The 25,242-nt window shown below is 41.3% G+C and overlaps 1 protein-coding gene across 6 annotated transcripts in view; it reads left to right on the forward strand.

Moving 5' to 3' along the window:
- The first annotated feature begins 2,694 nt into the window (after window positions 1-2,694).
- ctnnd2b (catenin (cadherin-associated protein), delta 2b) overlaps window positions 2,695-25,242 on the forward strand; it is a 775,275-nt gene continuing 752,727 nt past the window's right edge. For 3 of the 6 annotated variants that reach the window (XM_078415264.1, XM_078415272.1, XM_078415320.1), the window contains exon 1: window positions 2,695-2,760. The gene's annotated coding sequence lies outside the window, so the exon portion shown is untranslated. The remainder of the gene's footprint in view (window positions 2,761-25,242) is intronic. The other 3 variants (XM_078415282.1, XM_078415301.1, XM_078415310.1) reach the window with 3 other exon arrangements.

A 25,242-nucleotide genomic window follows, 5' to 3' on the forward strand; every position in this document is an offset into this window, starting at 1 on the left:
CCAGGGATACTGCCTGACCTGCTAAGTCACTCCAGCCCTCTGTCTTTTTTTGTTAACCAGCATCTGCAGTCTTTTTTGTCTATATTTGTCAACCAGTGTCTGCAGTTCCTAGTTACTCCCTATGCTTACACAGTCTTGATTGTTGGCAGCTGATGCTGTTTTGCACAACATGCTTTATAATGCAGCTAAAAGATAATTTTCTTGATGCGTTTCTATTTACAATGCATTCTGATACACCTCGTAATCCACTGTTCACTGATTTTATGGTCATAAATAGTGTCTCTCTTTTTTAACCGAGTAAGCTTTTCTCAAGTTTCCCCTGTTCTGCAATGACTGAGTAGGTTAGCATCATCTTAATTCAAGTGGAAGCAGTAATTCCTCAAAGTCTTACAACTGCTCGTTCAAATCTTACTTCAAGGCTGGAAAAAACCTAGTGCAAGTTGACACGCCTGTGCCATACAATGGGTAGCTGGCGTCATCAGACTGAGGAATTCATCCAAGATCGGCTGGTATGTGGAAGTTGGGAGCATTCTGTTGGAGTCTTAGAGCAGTGATCAGAATAGGAGGGAAATGCATAAACATCATCTTCAAATGTAATCATCAATCTCTCATCTTTCTGCAGGTAGGGTAATTAATTATATTGTGTAGGAAGGAACTGCAGGTGCTGGTTTAAACCGAAGATAGACACAAAAAGCTGGAGTAACTCAGCGGGACATGCAGCATCTCTGGAGAGAAGGAATGGGTGATGGTTCGGGTCGAAACCCTTCTTCAGACTGTTCTCCCTGTTGCCGGGCAGTTTAATTGTATTCTTCTTCTAATGCTGTCTGTCCTCTGGATCTGTTACATAGAAACATAGAAAATAGGTGCAGGAGGAGGCCATTCGGCCCTTCGAGCCATTCATTGTGATCATGGCTGATCGTCCGCAATCAATAACCCGTGCCTGCCTTCTCCCCATATCCCTTGATTCCACTAGCCCCTAGAGCTCTATCTAACTCTCTCTTAAATCCATCCAGTGATTTGGCCTCCACTGCCCTCTGTGGCAGAGAATTCCACAAATTCACAACTCTCTGGGCGAAAAAGTTCCTTCTCAGTTTTAAATGGCCTCCCCTTTATTCTAAGACCGTGGCCCCTGGTTCTGGACTCGCCCAACATTAGGAACATTTTTCCTGCATGTAGCTTGTCCAGTCCTTTTATAATTTTATATGTTTCTATAAGATCCCCTCTCATCCTTCCAAACTCCAGCGAATACAAGCCTAGTCTTTTCAATCTTTCCTTGTATGACAGTCCCGCCATCCCAGGGATCAATCTCATGAACCTACGCTGCACTGCCTCTGTGGCACTGGTTGGATCCTCTGTGGTCTTAGTCCCTCGTCCTTGCTGTTTTTTCAGTTGGATTTCAATAATTGGTCCTGATGGCAGGGATGATGTAATTGAAAGACATTGCAATTTATATAGTTCCTTTTTTTTTGTCCGAGGGGTTTCACATTGTTTTGGAGTCAATGAGACACATCAGTCAATTTCAACCAGGAAGCTCACAGAACCCGTTCATCTCTATTAGTGATCTTCATGAATGGAAGGGTCTTGGCAGAACGTCAGTCCTCATTGCAAACAATTGGCTTTATAGGTCAATAAAACTAATTTACCCTGTTAGTTCAAGGAATCAAATTAAATGCAATTTATGAATGAAACAACAGCAGCCTCTCCCACTCAAAGCTGTATAATTTTTTTTTATCAGAATCGTGTATAGAGTGGGAGATAGTTGTGAATGTATCACTGTTTCAATTCAATTTCAGTTACTTACAGTAAAGTAGTTATCCGAGGAGTTGACCAATTATGCCCATTCTACAGTGGAATAGTGTTGGCAATATATGTAGCCTGTATTTAAATGCAAGAGTCAAGAGTGTTTTATTGTCATATGTCCTGAAACAGAACAATTAAATTCTTACTTGAGTATTTAATGACAAGAAAAATCATATACATGCATCTGTTGTGGCATGATGTGAACTTTTGCATATGGTTCATTAGGCGATACTTCCAGATTGCTACACCATTACCAATTACATTCCAGTCCAGACAAACTCCAGTTTACCGGGAATTGAGTACGTTCATTCTCTACACTCCTTGCGTTCAATTTGTTTCAGCCTCTGCCGGCTCCCCATATCCATTCCCATTGAGCTTACAGCCTTAATAGTTCCATCAACAGTTACTGGCTTTCCTTGCACTTCCTCGGCACCCTCTTGTGACCCACTATCTGTGTTCAATCTTTTTCCTTCTCAGCTTCTTAATCTAGAAACTCACCTCACTGTCATGTGTCTTAATTGCAGCTGTGCAGGAGTAATTCTGATACGTTAGCGATGTGAAAGAAATAAGAGCAGTTGCGGTTTTTCTAAGGTTGTGCAACGGAGCACAAGGGTTTTTAAAAAAAATTTACACTGACGTTTTCCTGGAGGAGATTTGTTATTCTTTAGAAAATGGCATTAGTCCTAAATGATTTGCTTTAAAGGAATTTTTCTTTGCCTGCCAACTAGAATATTTATAAATGGAATGGGCTCATCATTGAGCCAATTTTCAGCACCTAGGGAGCTGAAGTTCTCAGACACTAGCCTGCTTAGTGGGTTGCGATACCAGGCAGATGCCATCGCCATGGCAACCTGCTTAGTTGTGTCAACCAGTTGTAATGACGGCATTGATGCTGGAAGGCACAGTATTCAGTCTGAGGAAGCCAGAGGGCCTTTGAAAATGTTGACTTTAAAGAGAATGGTGAATATTTTCATTCTTTTTGTCAATCCATCTACTTTGTTTCACTTAACAAAATAATTATGTGTTATATTTTCTGTGAAGTATGCTGGATTAACATGCGTCGTTAAAATATCAAGCGTGCTCACGTTCCGAAGGTTAATAGAAATTAATGCGCATTGTTAACCGAATCCAAAAGTCTATCATGTTCAAAACCCATCAACAAAAATAGATTTTAAATAGCTCAACCCATGTTAATATTAATTACAAGCAGTGGTTAATTGTTTCACTTTGTAAGAGCTTCAGATTTTTTTTTTGTTGCAGTGGATATTAATTATGCATATTTCAAATGTGACCGTGGCTGCAGCCGGCATTCAACCATTTAAAACATTTTCAATGCCACCGTTTTCAAAGCAAAAATAAAACAGAAGCGTGCAAGAATTCAGAAAAATTACATGTAATTTAGTCATCTTTTTTCTCAATGGCTGAGGTGAAGAGAAGTGCCTTGGGAATGAAATGGTGCAGTGGTGCAGCGGAATAAGAGGGCACATTTTGAGTGGTTCGGAATGAGATGCATTTGGATTTAATTTACTGGAGTACGGTTTGTCGTGGAATGATTGGCAGCCTTGATTAGAAAAATCAACATTTAGCTCCAGACCTTTTTCATTTTGTTTATTAAAAAAAATCTAATTTCCCCCTCAGTTTTGTCTTTCCAAATAGCACCTTTTAAAAATATATTTAGTCAGCGTGACCTGTAAAGATCACGTCTGACCCATTCCTGTACAGGCTTTCTCTCTGATTCCAGACTTCCTGTTCCAATCGATGAACACGGTATGGTATTGCCTTGTTTGTATTAGATTGCTGCTCCACTGAGGGTTTTTCTTTGTAACATCAATGGCTCTGGCTCGAATCTCAACTGGCCAGTAAGTGTCCTGCTAACTCTGCCTCTTCTCTTCTTTTACAGTAACAGCATGCAGCAATATAAAGCGATGTTCTGCTCTGCCAGTAATGATTAGTATTTGATTTGGCACAAAAACACTGTTTTGGCACAAATACTAACTTAATTATGATTCTATTGTCCGTGTTAACTTTGGCTGAGTGCATGTGAGGTGCTTGGATATCCCACCCAAAACATGCCTCTGCAAAGAGGGAAAATTGAGGCAGGATAATTGAAGTTACCCATTTTACCCTTTTGACAAAAGTTTATTTGCTCCGTAATCCCCCGAAGTAAGGATAAAAATTAGAGGCACGAGATAAAAAGGATTTGAGAATGAAGGTCAACCATTCCCACCATCAAATCCTGCGTTTAGAGTCATTAAACGGGCTCCCCACTCACTCGTTCTCTGCTCGTGAATTGAACATAGAGTCATAGAGTTATACAGCATGGAAACAGGCCCTGTGGCCCAATTTGCCCACACCGGACAACATGTCCCAACTACACTCGTCCCATCTGCCTGTGTTTGGTCCATATCCCTCTAACCTGTCCTATCCATGTACCTGTCTAATTGTTTCGTAAACGTTGCAATGGTCCCTGCTTCAACTATCTCCTCTGCCAGCTCGTTCCATAAACCACCACCCTTTGTGTGAAAAAAATTACCCCTCAGATTCCTATTAAATCTTTTCCCCTTCACCTTAAACCTATGTCCTCTGGTCCTCGATTCCCCTACTCTGGGCAAGAGACTCTGTATTTTTCCCTTTGCTATACCTATTATACGAGTATGCCTTGATTATATCTGTGTATAGTATTGTCTGATTTCATAATCAGTGTCAGAGGTTTCAGAGGTTATGGGGAGAAAGCAGGAGAATGGGGTTAGGAGGGAGAGGTAGATCAGCCATGATTAAATGGCAGAGTAATCTGATGGGCCGAAAGGCTTAATTCTACTCCTATCGCTTATGATCTTATGATCTTCATTGGATATCCAGCAAAACAAAGCTTTACACTGTGCCTTGGTGAAAGTAACAATAATAAACCTAAACCTAAGTGCAGTTCAGTGGTGGGTTGCCAGATGATGGGCACGTGGGCAACAAAAATAATTGGATAAAATTGACTGTTGTTATCCATCATCCAGCACCTTTACAGTAATATCCCCACGCTGCGTGCAAATGCAGATAAAGCCTGGGTTCCTCAATCACATTATTCCCTGTGCCTGCCAGGCGAAGCCTGTGTAATGCAGGGAAGATTCCATCTGCAACAAAAGCTGATGTATTGCAACTAGGAAAGATATTTTAACCTTGGTGCTTTGAAGTATTTGTGTTTATTCTGATTCCCTCTTCTCCCCACCACTATCACACACACACACACACACACACACACACACAGTCTTACTTTATATTCACGTGGGCTCTCACTTGCAGCTGGGAATCTTTCCTTGAATGTATAATTATCATTGATGCAGGAAATTGGACAGCTTGCTTTTGGGTTCAGGGTAAAGGAAGTGAAGGCCTTCTCTGTATTTATCAGAATGGTTAGGAATAAAACGGTCTTTGAGATGACATCACACCTCACATGGTTTGAAGCATGACTGAAGTACTTTGATAACTTCTCAATGACAGCAGTGTTGTCAACTATTAACATGAAAAGAACAGCACGAAAGAAGTTGGAAACATTAGCTATGTAATTTTTAGATTAATTTTTGGGACAGCATCAACAAATATCTGAAAGGCTTTCCACCTCGAGGTAGGTATTCACTTTCAGTTGGTTCGATTTCATAAATTATATGTCAGCTTTGAGATCCCGTGTCATGATCCAGTCTTCACATAGGAGTCTTGGACAGTTTAACGCTTACTTTTGACAAATGGCAAAGAGGTATAAACATTTGGCCAAACCCGGAACTTCGGGATTATGATGAGTGGTTTGAAAAACATCATTGTAATGATGGATGTGGAGAATTTCTCCAGTATATTTGTCACTGAAATGTATGTGGTACCATCTAGCAAAGAGCAACTGTTGTTAATTGAATCAGATTGTTGCATCCTTCAACGTGTTCAGCAGAGTTTTATAAAATGGATCTCTTATTTCAGCTGATTTATTGACATCAGTTCATACATTGGTGTTGAGGAAAGTTATTAAAATTTGAAGGCAGATTATTTTGATTATTACTCACTTTCTCTCATGTTGCTTATTCTTTTCCAAGGACTTGAATTAACAGGGGCTTTTGAAAAAAAGTACCAATGTCGTAGCCGCTTTGTCGTTCTTTTCTTTGGCATGGTTCTTTGAGCACGTTGTTAGTCTTGTGCGCTTTGTGAGAATTTTCTAAATATCCTTTCAAAATTAACTCTCTAAGTTGTTCTTTACAGGACAACTGGACAAATGCCATCTATTCTCTAGAATTACCCTGCCTGTATCACTTTAGGATGCACTTTCTCTTACTCCTCCGGATTGATTGGTTGGATAAGTTATAGCCAGGCTTTCTTTGAACAAGCTACTAGAATGATCAATTTCTTCTGCCTAATCTTGTTCCGTGTCCCTCTGAGGCAGTGCCAGCTGCAAATAGGAACTTGTTAGATTGAGGCTCAGCCAAACTACATGAACTACAATCCGTCAAAAAGAAAACTGTGCCCAGCAACAGTAAGGGGACAAATGAATGCATTTTTATTGTTGTTGGCCATGAACTGACCTCTGTGTTAGTTACTTGTATGCCTTTCAGTAATAAGTCATCCTGCTCCTGTCCATCCAAAACTTTGTTGGCTGTTTTTAAGTTCTTGTTCCAACTACCTATGTTTGTAGAGACGTGAAAGGTGTTTGATTAATCCTTTCATTTCATATGTACCACCGTTTTAATGACCCCAAACTGTTGGCTCTCTCCGATCTTGATTGATTTTCTCCAAGCCATGTACTTGCATGATTTTAATATAATACGTCAGCCAGCATTGCCAGAGACCTTGGCCACACTTTTCATTTCACTCTTGCCATCGGGAAGAAGGTATAGGAGCCTGAATACCGTAACACCCAGGATCAAGTTAGGTGTCAAGTTAGGAAAAGGGGACGTACAACGAGATCTGGGTGTCCTAGTGCATCAGTCACTGAAGGGAAGCATGCAGGTACAGCAGGCAGTGAAGAAAGCCAATGGAATGTTGGCCTTCATAACAAGAGGAGTTGAGTATAGGAGCAAAGAGGTCCTTCTGCAGTTGTGCAGGGCCCTAGTGAGATCTCACCTGGAGTACTGTGAGCAGTTTTGGTCTCCAAATTTGAGGAAGGATATTCTTGCTATTGAGGGCGTGCAGTGTAGGTTTACTAGGTTAATTCCCGGAATGGCGGGACTGTCATATGTTGAAAGACTGGAGCGACTAGGCTTGTATACACTGGAATTTAGAAGGATGAGAGGAGATCTTATCGAAACGTATAAGATTATTAAGGGGTTGAACACGTTAGAGGCAGGAAACATGTTCCCAATGTTGGGGGAGTCCAGAACCAGGGGCCACAGTTTAAGAATAAGGGGTAGGTCATTTAGAACTGAGATGAGGAAAAACTTTTTCAGTCAGAGAGTTGTGAATCTGTGGAATTCTCTGCCTCAGAAGGCAGTGGAGGCCAATTCTCTGAATGCATTCAAGAGAGAGCTAGATAGAGCTCTTAAGGATAGCAGAGTCAGGGGGTATGGGGAGAAGGCAGCAACGGGGTACTGATTGAGAATGATCAGCCATGATCACATTGAATGGCGGTGCTGGCTTGAAGGACCGAATGGCCTCCTCCTGCACCTATTGTCTATTGTCTATTGATCAAGAGCAGCTTCATCCCTGCAACCATCAGGTTATTAAACGCTACAACCTCCAAATAAGCTTCAAACAAAATAGGCTTGCGGGCATTGATTTGTCTTTGCACTATTATTGTTTGTTTGTTTTTTAAATTTTATATATAAAACATTTTGTTCTTTTTATGGTGTTTACAGAGTACTACATTTACATATAGAAACATAGAAAATAGGTGCAGGAGGAGGCCATTCGGCCCTTCGAGCACATATCCATTGTGCTTCTGCAAGTAAGAATTTCATTGTTCAGTTTTGGGACAGATGGCAATAAAACACTCTGGACTCTTGACTCTCTTGAAGATAAGTTCTCAACCATTTATTTTCCCCAATGCAATGTCCACTGAATCTGTGCCTTGCATTTACTCCAATTTTTTTTTATCTCAGCTGAGTTTCAAGAGACCATTTAGAGAAATCACACATTTAAAGTGATCAGCCATGATCGCATTGAATGGCGGTGCTGGCTCGAAGGGCTGAATGGCCTACTCCTGCACCTATTGTCTATTGTCTAAAGGAACAACAGTAGTTTCTTGGCATTTTTCTTGCTTTATGCTACATCCTGCATTGTGACCTCTTTCAAGATTCATTCAGCAACATCTTCATGTTCATGGCCAATCACCTTTGCTCTCTGCCACCCATCCACGCCCATGCCTGGCTCAACCTTCCATTGTTCTCACTTTGATCAGCTTTTATTTAAAAATGCTGAATCTTCAAAGACTCTTAATATTGTCATCATGTTTCCCTTTATTTATGACAACCAACTCAAAACTTACTACTTAACTGCCACTTATGTAGGCCACTGCCGCCTGACAGTTCCTATTTTCAATTAGTAATGTTTCTCAGTCAAATCCATAACCTGTAATAAGGGAAGTATGCAGGAGCATTTCACTGCATGACAATAACATGCGAAGTGCTGGAGCGACTCAGGGGGTCAGGCTGCACCTCTGGAGAAGATGCAGAGGTGACACTTGTGTTGGGACCTTTCTTCTTCTCTTCTTCTGTCGTATGTCTTTTAGACCTGCAGCTCCGTTGAGGCGAGCCAGGCCAACGTGTCATCTTCTCTTCGAGACTCTTCTTGATACTGGATGACAATCTGTATAAGTGCAAATTGTTGATTTCTATTTTCACAATCTACTTGTCTGGGATTTGTGAATATTTTCTTTTTAGATCTCAAATTGGAGACAAAAGATTTGGGAGAATACTTGAGATAAAGCAAAGTTGATCATAATGGGCATGAAAGCAGTATACTCAAACCGTGGGACCCATGATATACAGTGAACATAGCAGGGTGCATTGTAAACTGGGGGAGGGGGGGAGGGGGGAGGCACATTTCCTTTCAGCTGTTTTCAAATTATTTGTATCATTGGAATAGATAGTTACTATAGCACGGTGGCGCAACGGTAGAGTTGCTGCTTTACAGCGAATGCAGCGCCGGAGACTCAAGTTCGATCCTGACTACGGGTGCTGTACTGTAAGGAGTTTGTACGTTCTCCCCGTGACCTGCGTGGGTTTTCTCCGAGATCTTCGGTTTCCTCCCACACTCCAAAGACATACAGGTATGTAGGTTAATTTGACTGGGTAAATGTAAAAATTGTCCCTAGTGTGTGTAGGATAGTGTTAATGTGCGGGGACCGCTGGGCGGTGCGGACTTGGTGGGCCGAAAAGGCCTGTTTCCGCGCTGTATCTGAAATATGAAAAATATGAAAAAAATAGCCATGAAAATTGAGTGCAGCTCTGCCTCCATGCAACTTCTCGGTTCCCCTTATTAATGAGAAATTCAGAGAAATTGCCGTGTTAATTGTTACATTTTATACTTGGGCTGCAATCACTATCCCAAAGCAAAAAAAGTCTCTCAAGCAAGACCTTTACCAAATATATTAAAATGATAATGCTAATTCCTGGTTCCCAAATAGCTCAAATTTAAAATTCTTACCTGAATGTAAAATTTTCTCAGGGGCATTGCAAAGTTCCTTTCTATAACTTCTTTCAGTCTTACATTCTCCTCCATCTCTTGTTTAAAATCCACTGCTTCTTTAAACCTTCAATGACGAGACATTTCCTTCCATTCATCATGCCTCTTATCCTTTTCTCTTTGGTCTTGGTGTCTTTAGTCATGTTTCTGAGAAGTTCAATGAGATATATTCTAGAATTCCACTGTCATTTTTTGTTGTTGCTGGATTTCCATTTTCTCCTCCTTCCAAATGTCATGTGTCCAACACTGGTGGATGGAACAATCCAGAAGGAAGTTGTGGTTGCAGGCAGCTTCTTCACCTCTGTTATCAGACTTCTAATTGTTCTTCCACAAGCTCGGGTATTGCGTGATTCACCTCTATCCCATTGAGGACGTTGGACTGTGTCTGTGGAACTGATGCACTACAATGCTGAGAACTATATTCTCCATTCTGTAGATAGACACAAAAAACTGGAGTTACTCAACGGGACAGGCAGCATCTCTGGAGAGAAGGAATGTGTAACATTTCGGGTCAAGATCCTCTCTACTCTGTATCTTCTCCTTTGCTCGATCTATTGCTCATGAGTTTGACCCAACTGTTTATTTTTGTTTGTATATTGCATCTGTTTGGATACCATTGCAAAACAAAGCTTTTCACTGTACTTCAGCACACGGGACAACAATAAACCTAAACCTAAACAATTTCTAAGCAATCTCCAAAGGAACATTTTGACTGTTCACAAATTCTGCAAACACTCATTGAACATTAACCTTTTTATGCTTCGGCAATGTTTGTAGGAATGTAATTTTTGCATATTTGTCAATATTTTATTAGCATTACTTTCACAAATAGAAGTAATAATTTGATTTCATTTGGTGATGTTGGCAAAGCTCAGTTAATAACCTGTAGTCTCATTAAAGCTTTCATGTGCTCTTGATGGAAGACAAAGCAATCATTTTAATTGGGTATTTTGATCTCTGTTAAAGCTGAAATTACAAATTCCTGATAATTTTTCAAAAGTATGAACTCTGCACTTCTAGAGTAAAGAAATTACTAACTGTTGGTTGAGCAGGAATAGTCTCTTAAATGATTTCGAAGTGTAATTGCCGATGAATGGATATGTGATGCTGCTGAATTTGGAAAGTATTATTATTGCTAATGCTGCTTAGGTCAGGTCAAATAATGAATCAAGTGTAGATTACATTTTTAAAACTGTGCCATTTAGTAAATTAGATTTTTTTGCTCTCTGGTTCAGTGCTAAGGGCCTTTAATGTGGTAACAAGCTTCTTGATGGTGGTTTACAAAGCTTTACTGTTGAATCCAAATAGATGTATGGAGCTCGAATCCTTGCTCATGGTGAAAGCTGTGTTTAAGCAACAGCAACTACTTCTGTTCAAATGTAAGTTTTAGCAGTGTACTTCTCAAGGCTGAGTATTGAAAAGCAAACAACTGATACATTGTAGTGAATGGATGAATATAGATTATATGCAGGCAGATAAGTATTGGTCTTGGCATCATGTTCGGCACAGATATTGTAGACCTAAGGGACTGTTCCTGTCCAATACAGTTCTATTGTGAGAAATCAATGCAAATAATTCAAAACTTTGGTGGTAAAGAAAGCAAACTCAATGCTAGCATTTATTTCAAGAGGGCTTGTACACAAAAACAGGGATGTGATGTTGAGGCTATATAAGACGCTGGAAAGGCCGCATTTGGAATATTGTGAACAATTCTGGGCACCATATCTGAGGAAGGATATGGCTCTGGAGAGGGTCCAGAGGAGGTTTACGAGAATGATCCCAGGAATGAGTAGGTTAACCTATGATGAGCATTTGTCAGCACAAGGCCTGTATTCGCTGGAGTTTAGAAGAATGATGGGGGACCTCATTGAAACATACAGAATAGTGAAAGGCTTGGATAGAGTGGATGTGGAGAGGATGTTTCCACTAGTGGGAGAGTCTAGGACTAGAGGTAATCGCCTCAGAATTAAAGGATGTTCTTTTAGGAAGGAGATGAGGAGAAATTTCTTTATCATATCATATTCATATATATACAGCCGGAAACAGGCCTTTTAGGCCCTCCAAGTCCGTGCCGCCCAGCGATCCCCGTACATTAACACTATCCTACACCCACTAGGGACAATTTTTACATTTACCCAGCCAATTAACCTACATACCTGTACGTCTTTGGAGTGTGGGAGGAAACTGAAGATCTCGGAGAAAACCCACGCAGGTCACGGGGAGAACGTACAAACTCCTTACAGTGCAGCACCCGTAGTCAGGATCGAACCTGTCTCCGGCGCTGCATTCGCTGTAAAGCAGCAACTCTACCGCTGCGCTACCGTGCCGCCCTAGTTGGAGGGTGGTGAATCTGTGTAATTCTTTGCCACAGAAGGCTGTAGAGGCCATGTCAGTGGATATTTTTAAGGCAACGATTGATAGATTCTTGATTAGTACAGGTGTCAGAGGTTATGGGGAGAAGGCAGGAGAATGGGTTAGGATGGAGAGATAGATCAGCCATGGTTGAATGGCGGAGTCAATTTGATGGACTGAATGGCCTAATTCTGCTCCTATCACTTATGATCTTATGAGTCCACACTGACCATCAATCACCCATTCAAACTGATACTATTATATCCCATTTTTGCATCCAGTCCCTGCACACTGTAATTGGGCAATTTACAGAGGCCAATAAACCTGCAAACCTTTACGTTTTTGGAATATTTTGGAAAGCCAGAGCACCAGGAGGAAGCTCACACAGTCATAGGGAGAATGTGCAGACTTCATACAGTACCCGAGGTTAGGATTGAACCCGAGTCTCAAATACTGTGAGGCAGCAGCTCCACCAGCTGTGCCACAATGTCGCAATGAAAATTGGGGAGAGATGGAAGAGACATCCTAGAGTTGTAGGGCTAGAAGTTACATTGAATCACAACGTGATCATAAGAGCTCTGGCTACAGAATATATTGGATCAGTCTGAAGAAGAGTCTCGATCCGAAATGTCACCCATTCTTCTCTCCAGTGATGCTGCCTGTCCCGCCGAGTTACTCCAGCATTGTGTGTCTACCCACGGAATATATTGGATCAGAGAACATGTATTGTATAATTTGTTTGGAGAACATGGTCAGAATCTGAGCAGGCAAACGCTAGTAGACTGAACCTAATTCTGTTCAATCAGGAATTCCAAGTGTATTTGGAGATCTGAATGTTCAGATAACTGGTGACATTGAGAATGGCTGGTGAACCTCAATCCCAACAATGACATTTCAACTCAGAGTTTGTATCTGTCAGGATTTGAATACATAATTTGGACTGGCATTTCAGAACAATACTACTTTTGGTTTCTATTCCTGAAGTAGTGAAATTTGTAGGAAGTAACTGCAGATGCAGGTTTACGCCAAAGATAGACAAAAGGACATTCAGGCCATTCTTTCAGTGCTGGTTGTTTGTGCTGAAACATGCAGTATGGTACATCAATAATGACAAATGATGTTCTAGACAAATATATCTCAGTACTTCTTTCTTCATGTGAGATGCATCTGCTTGTAAAAATCAAAATACCTTTATCCATTCCATTCCTTTTGAACAGGTCTTTCCACTCAAGGTAAATAATTCACCCCTTATGCAATACCCCATATTCACTACTTCAAGATGGACACAAAATCGAAAGAATGGGTGACGTTTCAAGTCGAGACCTTTCTTCAGACTCGATGGGTTCAGACCCAAAATGTCAGCCATTCATTCTATCCAGAGATGCTGCCTGTCCCACCGAGTTACTCCAGCATTTTGTGCCCATCTTGCATGCAATTCAAAAGCAGTTTTTTGATGTTCTTCTAAGTGCTGTAATACATTTAGTATATTAAAAGTTAAATTGCTGTTCTCAAACTCCTGATCTTTGTCAGTCATTCAGTTGAAAAATAAGTGTTGATTAAAATATGCTTAAGAACCCAATTCTTTATTTACCATGGAATCTTAATTTCTCAAATCATCTCTAACTAGCCACAATTATACTAAAGAGCAAAAATAATTATACTCATTGTACATTTGATCCTTTTCAACAAAAAATATTTTTCTGAAAGCACTTGAATCCAAGTAACAATGGAAATAAATATGGCTAACATCTGATTCCTTTTACTGGAACATAAGTTAATGCTTTCAGAAGGATGGTACCTCAGCTGGAATTGCTGTGTTGAGTATACCAAAATTGCCAATGATTTTCAGTGATTGCCATTCCAGAAGTCTCGTCTTTATGCAGACAGCGTCCTGGGTAGATTAACACAACCTTCAAGAGAGAGCTAGATAGAGCTCTTAAGGATAGCGGAGTCAGGGGGTATGGGGAGAAGGCAGGAACGGGGTACTGATTGAGAATGATCAGCCATGATCACATTGAATGGCGGTGCTGGCTCGAAGGGCCGAATGGCCTCCTCCTGCACCTATTGTCTATTGTCTATAACCTCTGAATGGCAAGTAAGGAAAAATCATGTTGAAAACTTTTCATCGGTTAGAAAAGAGTTTGGTTTGTGCCAATCTAAAGTCTTCCTCTCAAAATCCATCCAAAAGTCCGTTTATTTGCGCTCATTTTTTCCACGAGTGATGGATCTACTCAACAACCAAAGTCTGAAGTCTTGTTTTTTGCTCTGGTTTATTTTCACCCACATGTTTAGACCGTAATAGTGTATCCTTATTGTTTTTATGTGTTTTTGTGCTTTATTCTTAATTGTTAACTGTATGTTTGTGTTGTCATTTGTGAGTGCAGCACCAAGGCACATTCCTTGTATATGCATACTTGGCCAATAAACTTATTCATTCATTCATTGCAAGTATTCGGTCAGCTTTTACTTAATTAGTTGCAATGGAACGGTACATAAAAATGTTCCTCACAGCCAAATGCAATTGTTTTTAACGACATGAAGGGCTGCATGAGTTGGCCATCAAAGAAAACTGTCTGCAATTAAAAGTTCACATCAATGTGCAATTTGCCTTTCCTGCGAGGGTCCAAAGTTCAGTTACAGAATTGGCCAACTGTTGCTTTTCTTTCATGTTTGCTAATAGGGTTAGTAAAACATAATGAGGAATAACATTAATCCTAACGTACAGCTATTCAGAGAGGAACTATGAAAATGAACATTGAAAATGAACATCTGGAAATGATTGGAGGTTGAATACATTTCTGTCCATTTAGAACTTGAAATTGTCCACATTGTCACAAAGAGTGAAAGGTTTTCCTTTACTCAAACATGTAATCTCTTTTTACGTCAGTTCAGTAGAGAAAGCACATTCATTTATATCACTTAGTTGAACAAGTCAAGGTTACTAACCGGATAAATAACATGATTCAAACCTTTGGAAACTCGAAAAAAAGACACAAATTGCTGGAGTAACTCAGTGGGCAAGGCAGCATCTCTGGAGAACATGGATTGGTGATGTTTCTGGTCGGGTCCCTTCTTCAAACTGATTGTGTTTGGTGGGTGGGTGGTGGGGGGGGGGAGCTGGAAGAGTCTTATCGCTTGCCAGGCTTTGTCCTCTTATCTTTCTCCCCCCCCCCGCAATCAGTCTGCAGAAGGGTCCCGACCTGAAACATCACTTATCCATGTTATCCAGAGATGCTGTTTGATACTTTGAGTTACGACAGCATGGTTGGTGTCTTTTCTCGTAAGCTGGCTGTTCCATGTGTCTCCTTGGAAACTAGGTTTTGCATCTTCTTATTGAGAAGAACAATGATTTACTGACTATGATATATGTGTATTCAGCTGCTATTTTACATTTGGTGAAATCACAAAAACACCAATGAGATGAATAACCTGCTGACCCATTTTTATAGTTGAAGATTGAGGAAGGAATATTGGTAAGAACATTCATCTTTCTGAGCCCTTTATCTTATAACTTTAATGCAGATAAAGCCTATTCAATAATGCAACCGTATTTTGAAACTGCTAACAAACTAGCCCTTTCTCAGAATATCATAAACTAATGGACGAAGTTGGATGTTTGGATTTAAGTTGGGAGAAATACAGTAAACCCTCGTTATAACTGACCATCGGGGGGAGAATCATCTGTTATTGCCAATTGTCCGTTATAACAGAGTAAGGTATTATCATTGTAGAAGTAGTAGAAAGAAGCAACTGCAGTTGCTGGTTAATACACAAAAGGACATGAAGTGCTGGAGTAACTCAGCAGATCAAGCAGCTTCTCTGGAGGACATGGATAGGTGACAGTTTGAGTTGAGACCCTTCTTCAGAATTTCGGTCTGCAACTGGGCCTGGAATCCAGGTGAGTCGACGACCCCAGCCTGCTGGTGGGCGAGGGAGAGGCGAGGATCGGCGTAGTTACTGTCCATGGCCAGCGGGGGGCTGGAGTTCAGGTAAGGGTCAGCGGCTGTCGTGTCGGTGGTGACAGGTGCGGCCTGGGAGTAGCCGGGGTGGCGGTGATCGCAGTATGGCGGTTCGTTTGCCGGCGACAGCGGCAGCTGGCTGGGCCTGGGAGCGGCCGGATGGAGGTGGTGGTGGTTGGCGCTAAGTGCAAGCGGCCAGCGTGGCGTTGGCGGCGGCGGTAGGCTCTGCCTGGGATGTGGCACTGGCCAGGTGTATCGCCAGCAGTGCAGCTTGGCAGGGAAGGTCGGTAGGTCAGTCCGCTATAACCAAACTCCGTTATAAAGAGGTTTGCAAAAACAAGGGTTTACTGTAAATTTATCTGTTGACAAAGATGCTGAAGTATTATCAACTGAGCTAATTATAAAATATGTCTGGGAAGGAACTGCAGATGCTGGTTTAAACCAAAGATAGACACAAAATGCTGGAGTAACTCAGTGGGACAGGCATCATCTCTGGAGAGAAGGAATGGGTGACGTTTCGGGTCACAGCCCTTCAGTCTGAAGAAGGGTCTCGACCTGAAACATCACCCATTCCTTCTCTCCAGAGATGCTGCCTGTCCCGCTGAGTTACTCCAGCTTTTTGTGTTTAAAATATATCTGTCAGATCCTCACATAACCACTTCTGCTCCAAACAGATTAATCCAGTTTCTCCAGTTTTCATAATTAATCTATCCTTGCTTGAACTGAGCATAATCCGACTTATTTTTCCACAAATGCTGCTTGACCTCTTGAATAGAGCTCTATCTAACTCTCTTTTAAATTCATCCAGTGAATTGGTCTCCACTGCCTTCAGTGGCAGAGAATTCCACAAATTCACAACTCTCTGGGTGAAAAAGTTTATTCTCACCTCAGTTTTAAATGGCCTCCCCTTTATTCTTAGACTGTGGCTCCTGGTTTTGGACTCTCCCAACATTGGAACATTTTTCCTGCATCTAGCTTGTCTAGTCCTTTTATGATTTTATACGTCTCTATAAGATTCCCTCTCATCCTGCTATACTCCAGTGAATACAAGCCTAGTCTTTCCAATCTTTCCTCATATGACAGTCCCTCCATCCCAGGGATTAACCTCATGAACCTATGCTGCATTGCCTCAACAGCAAGGACGTCCTTCCTCAAATTAGGAGACCAAACTGCACACAATACTCCAGATGTGGTCTCACCAAGGCCCTATACAACCGCAGACACCCAGGTCTCGTTGCACTTCCCCTTTACCTAATCTGACACCATGGAGATAATAATCTGCCTCCTTATTTTTGCCGCCAAAGTGGATACCTCACATTTATCTACATTATACTGTATCTGCCACGCATATGCCCACTCACTCAACCTGTCCAAGTCAACCTGCAACCTCCTATCATCGTCTTTGCAGTTCAAACTGCCACCCAGCTTCGTGTCATCCACAAACTTGCTAGTGTTACTTCTAATTCCATCATCCAAATCATTAATATATATTGTAAATAGTTGCGGCGCCAGCATCGAGCCTTGCGAAACTCCACTCGCCACTGCCTGCCATTCTGAAAAGGACTTTTTTATTCCTACTCTTTGCTTCCTGTCTGCCAACCAATTCTCTATCTATGTCAATACCCTACCCCCATTATCATGTGCTCTAATTTTGCTCACCAACGTCCCATGTGGTAACTTATAAAAGGCTTTCTGAAAGTCTAGATACACTACATCCACTGGCTATCCCTCATCCGTTTATCTTGTCACATCCTCAAAAAATTCCAGAAGATTAGTCAAGCAGGATTTCCCCTTCATGCTGACTTGGACCAATTATTTTACCGCTATCCAAATGCGCCGTTATTACCTCTTTAATAATTGACTCCAGCATCTTCCCCATCACCGATGTCAGGCTAACTGGTCTCTAATTCCCTGTTTTCTCTCTCGCTCCTTTCTTGAAAAGTGGGATAACATTAGCTACCCTCCAATCCACAGGAACTGATCCTGAATCTATTGAACATTGGAAAATGATCACCAATGCGTCCATGATTTCTAGAGCCACCTCCTTAAGTACCCAGGGATGCTCCTATCACTTATGAACCTATCACTGTACCTTGCTGCATGTGACAATAATAAGCCTAAACTTGAATGCTAACTGCTTGTGTGTGGCTGACTATATCTGTTTGAAGCCCATTACTATATTCCTTGGCATTCCTACAAATCTATGCAGTGCATTCAGAAAGTATGCAGACCCCTTCACTTTTTCCACATTTTGTTACATTAGAGCTTTATTTTTAAATGGATTAAATTCATTTTTTTATCATCAATCTATATACAATACCCCAAAATAAAAAAGTGAAAAAAGTTGTTTAGAAATTTTTGCAAAGTAATTAAAAAGAAATAACTGAAATATCACATTTACACAAGTATTCTGAGTATGACACTCAAAATTGAGCTTATGTTCATCATGTTTCCATTGATTATCCTTGAGATGTTTCTACAACTTGATTGGAGTCCACCAGTGGTAAATTAAATTGATTGGACATGATTTGGAAAGGCACACACCTGTCTAGAAAGGTCCCACAGTTGACAGTGCATGACAGAGCAAAAACCAAGCCATGAAGACAAAGGAATTGTCCGTAGACCCCCAAGACAGGATTGTGTCGAGACACAGATCTGGGGAAGGGTATAAAACAATTTCTGCAGCATTGCAGGGCCCGAAGAGCACAGTGGCCTCCGCCATTCTTAAACTGAAGAACTTTGGAACCTCCAGGACTCTTCATAGAGCTGGCCACCCGGCCAAACTGAGCAATCAGGGGAGAAGGGCCTTGGTCAGGGAAGTGACCAAGAACCAGATTGTTACTCTGACAGAGCTCCAGAGTTCCTCTGTGAAGATGGGAGAACCTTCCAGAAGGACAACTATATCTGCAGCACTCCACCAATCAGGCCTTTATGGTAGAGTGGCCAGACGGAAGCCACTCCTCAATAAAAGGCACATGGCAGCCCGCTTGGAGTTTGCCAAAAGGCACCTAAAGGACTCTCAGACCATGAGAAACAAGATTCGCTGGTCTGATGAAACCAAGATTGAACTCTCTGGCCTGAATGCCAAGCGTCACTGCTCATCACCTGACCAATACCATACCTACGGTGAAATATGGTGGTGGCAGCATCATCTGTGGGGATGTTTTCCAACAGAAGGAACTGGGAGACTGGTCAGGATCGAGGGAAAGATGAACGGAGCAAAGTACAGAGAGATCCTTGATGAAAACCTGCTCCAGAGCGTTCTGGACCTCGGATGAGGGCAGTGGTTCACCTTCCAACGGGACAATGACCTTAAGCACAGCCAAAACAACGCAGGAGTGGCTTCATGACAAGTCTGTGAATATCCTTGAGTGGCCCAGCCAGAGCCCGGACTTGAACCCGATCGAACATCTCTGGAGGGACCTGAAAATAGCTGTGCATCGACGCTCCCCATCCAACCTGACAGAGCTTGAGAGGATCTGCAGAGAAGAATGGGAGAAATTACCCAAATACAGGTGTGCCAAGCTTGTAGCATAATACCCAAGAAGACTTGAGGCTGTAATCGCTGCCAACGGTGCCTCAACAAAGTACTGATTAAAGGGTCTGAATACTTATGTAAATGTGATATTTCAGTTATTTATTTTAAATTACTTTGCAAACATTTCTAAACACTTGTTTTCACTTTTTTATTGTCGGGTATTGTGTGTAGATTGATGATTTAAAAAAAGAATATAATCCATTTTAAAATATGGCTGCAACGTAACAAAATGTGGAAAAAATGAAGGATTCTGAATACTTTCTGAATGCACTGTAAGTGCCTTCTGCAAATTTGGAAATTGGGCCAATGGATCCAAGTCAAAAACATATAGTTTTAGAAAAGCAATGAGCTCATTACTAATCCCTAAGGCATTCTACCATATACTTCAACCAGTCTGAAAAACAACTTTTCACTACTTGTTTCTGTTTCCTGAACCATTGCCAATTTTTCTATCGAAGTTGCTACAATCCCAGACGTGACTTTCAGTTTTGCTGATAACCTTATCAAATGCCTTTTGGAAGTCTATTTCTACCACATTGACTATGTCTACAGCCTTTATAGTTTATAGTGTGTAGATGCATGATAAGGGAATAATGTTTAGTGCAAGGTTAAGCCTGCAAAGTCCAATCAAGGATAGTCCGATGAGGGTCACCAATGAGGTAGATAGTAGTTCAACACTGGTCTCTGGTTGTGGTAGGATGATTAAGTTGCCTGATAACAGCTGGAAAGAAACCGTCCCTGAATCTGGAGGTGTGCGTTTTCACATTTCTATACTTTTTGCCCGATGGGAGAGGGGAGACAAGGGAATGGCCAGGGTGCGACTCGTCCTTGATTATGCTGCTGGCCTTGCCGGGGCAGCGTGAGGTATAAATGGGGTCAATAGAAGAAAGGTTGGTTTGTGTGATGGCCTGGGTTGGGTCCACAATTCGCCGCAATTTCTTGCAGTCTTGGATGGAGCTGTTTCCAAACCATGCTGCGATGTATCCTGATTACTGTAGAATTTGGTGAGAGTTACAGGGGACATGCCAAACTTCCTAAGCCTTCTAAGGAAGTAGAGGCGTTGGTGTCCTTTCTTAGTTAGTGCTTCAATATGGGTGGTCCAGGAGAAGTTGTTGGTGATGTTGACTGCTAGGAATTTGAAGTTTTCAACCATCTCTACTTCAGCGCCGTCAATGCAGACTGGGGTATGTGCACCGCTTCACCTCCTGAAATCGATCACTATCTCCTTTGTCTTGCTGACATAGAGAGAAAGGTTGTTGTCTCGACACCAGGATCTCTCTCTCCTTCCTGTACTCCGTCACGTCATTATGTGATATCCGGCCCACAATGGTGTGGTCTGTGAATTTGATAATTGAATTAGATTCTCCTTGATTGACTCTCTGTGTTACTTCACAAAAACCCCCCAATTTAATTAAACATAATTTGACATCAACCAATGTAAAGCCAGCTTTCTCGAAACAGTGTCCTCGTGCACCGCAGCAATTTATGATGCATATCATCTGGGCCACGTGATCTCTTTCAAGTGCCACCAGCCTCTTCTTTATCACTTCTTATCCCACTAACATTTTGCTGAGAGTCCAACCTCCACATTTTCCCTTTCTTATATTTTTTAATCTTTCATTTAGTACAAGCCATGTCTCTTGCCTCAATGAGTTGAGTTCTTTGATGCCCACTGATTAGCTCCTCCTCTGGTTTTACAAACTTTTCCTATTCGCCTGCCTGCGTAATAGTTTTGGATGCCCTATTTAATTGCTGCTAGAGTTTTCTTATGCTCTTTTTTGGCTTCTCATATTCCCTTTTCTAACTTTTCTTTTGAACTTTCACGTGTTCATAACCTGATAGCTGTCATGCGCTCTCTCTCTTTTCTGCTCTGTTACACTCTCTCTTCACCATCCAGGAAACACTGGGTTTAATTCCCCTGCCCTTTAACGTAAGAGTGTGTCTAGACTACCTTCTTACATTTCCACTTTAAAGGCCTCTGATCAATATTTTCCTACAGCTATTCTGAACCATTTCATAACCACGATTTTCTAGCTGTTTTGCCACAATATTCTCTCTAATAAGCCAATTTCATTTCCGAAAACCAAAGCAAACAATGCTTGATCATCAAGTTTCTGATGATCAGGAAAAATCCCTGGAACATCAAAAACTACTTCTTAGTTTAGTTTAGTTTAGAGATACAGCGCGGAAACAGGCCCTTCGGCCCACCTGGTCCGCGCCGACTAGTGATCCCTGCCTATTAACACTGTCCTACACACACTAGGGACAATTTTTACATTTACCAAGCCAATTAAGCTACAAACCTGTACATCTTCTTTGCTCCTTATGTATCTTTATTAAGACCTTTATTAAGGTATTTCGATATTAATATGCTGTGGCTCTCACACATCTCTGCAATCTTTGCCATTATTTGATGGTAGCCATTAGATTAGTCCCAGTCATTAAATATTACCTCTATTATTTCTTAACAGTAAACATATTCTGTCCCTAATCATTCTTGGATATTCTGTATCTCTTGCACTTCTCGTATTATGTTCTCATCAAGAAAACCATTCCACCCTCCTTCCTTCCTTGCCAGGAAGAGTTTAAATCTGTTCCTGCATTTTTAACATCCATTCTCTTATTGCCATATCATTATAATCCTGTGTAATCTTTTATGCATGTAGCTCTCCCACCGTACTTAAAAATCTTCTAGTATTCACAAGAAAATGCTATGTAAACCCATTGTGGACCTTCTCTCATAGTTCTGTCTATTTCTTCCAGTGCTATTTATCTCTTCTAATCCACTTTTCCTTCCCCCTTAATGCCACTTACATGTGTCCATTCCCTGCCAAACTAGTTTAATTCACCTCCACGACACCAGCCAACCAAAGCACAAGTATGTAAATTAGAAACAAAGAACAGCAGATGAGAGTTTATACCAAGGATAGACACAAACTGTTGAAGTAACTCAGCAGGTCAGGCAGCGTCTCTGAAGACAAAGGATAGGTGACATTTCGGATCAGGACCCTTCCTCAGATCCCTTAGACATGAAGAAGGGTCTTGACCCGAAACGTCGCCTATCCCATCTCGCCAGAGATGCTGCCTGACCCGCGTAATTACTCCAGCACTTTGTGTCTATCCTACGCACAAGTATATTTGTCTCAGCTCTGAGTTGCAATCTGTGTGGTTTTTTATTTGTCCTGCCTTCCACAGGACTGAGCCAAATAGCTCATCAATATAAATCCATCTCCTTTTCCGTCTTTCTATCTGAGCATTCAGCTACACGATCTTCCTATTTCCAATCTCTCAAAATGACCACCTTTTGAGGTCCTGCTTAATCTTTTTTTCTGAGGAAGGGTCTCGACCCGAAACGTCACCCATTCCTTCTCTCCAGAGATGCTCCAGCATTTTGTGTCTAACTTCGATTTAACTAGCATCTGCAGTTCTTTCCGACATGATTTTTTTCCCAACTCCTTAACCTCTGCTGCAAGAACTTATCCCTTTCCCTACCTTTGTCATTGGTATCAATATGGACAATGGACTCTATGTGTAAACCTTCTGCCCTCCTAGAATTTTTGCAGCTCCTCAGTGATATCCTTGCCAGAGACTTGATGTCCTTTTTTTCTTAGATTGACCATTCCTTCATTGGGTATTAGACTTCAATTCTCTTAATAACTACAGATTTAATTATTAACTAGACCAAGTGGACCCGTTGGGCCCAAACCTCTCCTGCATTGGTGCAGCACCCTCTCCCCTCTCCCCCTCCCCCCTCCCCCTATAAACATGTATATTATTGCAATGTTTTGGAAATAAACTGCTTCCACTATTTTTAATTATAATTTTGAACATGAATATGGTCTGAATGATTTGGAGCTAATTTTATGCATGTTAAAACAGGAATATGAGCAGATTGGGGATCTTTGTGCATGTCGTTTCTTTTGTGCATTATTGCATGAATAACATTATTTATTGACGGCCATTTTATAGAACACTATTTATCGACTGCCACTTTTTGCAACAAATCGCCGGGAGTTCCCATTGAGGATGTGACGTTTAGACAATGTGGTTTAAAGCTTGAGGTAGCTGATTCCATCAGACTCACTGGTACATACAGCTTCGTACATTGCAATTGTATCCAGATATAGTTACCTTTCTGTCTGTTTCAAAACGTTCACTTTGCATTAAACTTTAGTTAAGCTGAATTTACTGTTGATTTCCGCAGCTCTTTGTAAATTTCATCCGCAATTAAAATAAAAGATCAGGAGTTTATTGAAAAAAAGTAACCATGCAGTAACAGAATGGACAGTACATGATAATCATTAGGTGTTATCTAATATTTGATTAATATTAATTATTAGGTGTTATTTTGTATCTAATATATGAGACAGCATCATACCGATTGTGGCAAGCAGGATTTTAGGTAGAAGGTAAAATCGGGCCGTGCGGGGCTGGGGAATGATACGGTTGGAGGCATTAGAGGGTAGAGCGCCGGAATTGGTGAGGTCAGTGATGGTGCTGATGATTAAGGTCTGGTGCTCGTCGGTGAGCTCGTGGTCCAAGGATAAGTAGGAGGAGGTGTCCGAGAGTTGTCGTCTGACCTCGGTCTGGTCCAAGGTCAGCACCGATTGTGGGATCAGAGCTAAAAGACAAGAGTGTAGTCTAAGGCCTGATCTCACATCCTACCGATTAATCCATTGGGTTTTATTAAATATAAATTGTTGGATGTCTAAACTTTTTATAAGGGATTTATATTTTCTATTTCCTGCCTTAAGTCAAAGTATTCAATAGTCACACACTTTGTAGAAATGTTATTGTAAGCAAGAGAGGCGGCATGGTAGCGCAGCGGTAGAGTTGCTGCTTTACAGCGAATGCAGCGCCGGAGACTCAGGTTCGATCCTGACTACAGGTGCTGCACTGTAAGGAGTTTGTACGTTCTCCCCGTGACCTGCGTGGGTTTACTCCGAGATCTTCGGTTTCCTCCCACACTCCAAAGACGTGCAGGTATGTAGGTTAATTGGCTGGGTAAATGTAAAAATTGTCCCTAGTGGGTGTAGGATAGTGTTAATGTACGGGGATCACTGGGCGGCACGGACTTGGAGGGCCGAAAAGGCCTGTTTCCGGCTGTATGTATATGATATGATATGATATGAGAGAATGAATTATTTCTCTTCTGCAGAACATTTTCGAATTATTTTGCAAAATTGTATACGCCCTGTGGATACTTCCAGCAACATTTATTTATACTGTACCTTTGCCATTGTGAGACATCCCAATGCACTTTACAAAACTATTATTGAGCATTTGTTCAGGCTGTTAAGCTACTGGTGAACAAAAGTGGTCAAAATGGTGGGTTTTAATGAGTGAGGTAGGAGGGGAGTTTTTTTGGAGAAGCAATTCTAGACCATAAACCTAAATGACCACAGACCCCAACATAACTCCCCCCCCCCCCCCCCCCCCCCCCCGCTTTAACTCCTCCAACTCCCTATAAATGTTTTCTCCTTTAAGGTATTGAGCACAAAATGTTCAAATTTTCAAGTTGCGTTCTGTTCCTCATGGTTTTTACTTTTGAATTTTCTAATGTCGATACAGCCAAGGCCATAATCTTACCATCAGTAGATAACATGGAATTACCTATGAAAGAATCAAATTATTGACCATTTTTTCAGTGATGAATTGCCTCTCACAATGACTGAACTATGGCTATAATTAGTTTTTTTTTGTTGCTGAGAGTCCAGATCCATTGATGCCTACAATTTTGAATCTTGGAAACCTAATAGTGAAAGGACCATTTTAATGTGAGGAGAGTTTGACACAAGCATTTGACATAGTGCCTGGCAGTTGGCCATGGACATTAAGTATTAACAGTTTAAGTTTCTCTGACTACATGTACTGCCAGGCTTGCTGAGTATTTCCAGCACTTTGTTTATAATTTGGGAGGATTTTAGTCCTAAGTGTATGTTG

The sequence above is a fragment of the Rhinoraja longicauda genome, chromosome 2 (assembly GCF_053455715.1).
Source record: "Rhinoraja longicauda isolate Sanriku21f chromosome 2, sRhiLon1.1, whole genome shotgun sequence".
Lineage (NCBI taxonomy): Eukaryota > Metazoa > Chordata > Chondrichthyes > Rajiformes > Arhynchobatidae > Rhinoraja > Rhinoraja longicauda.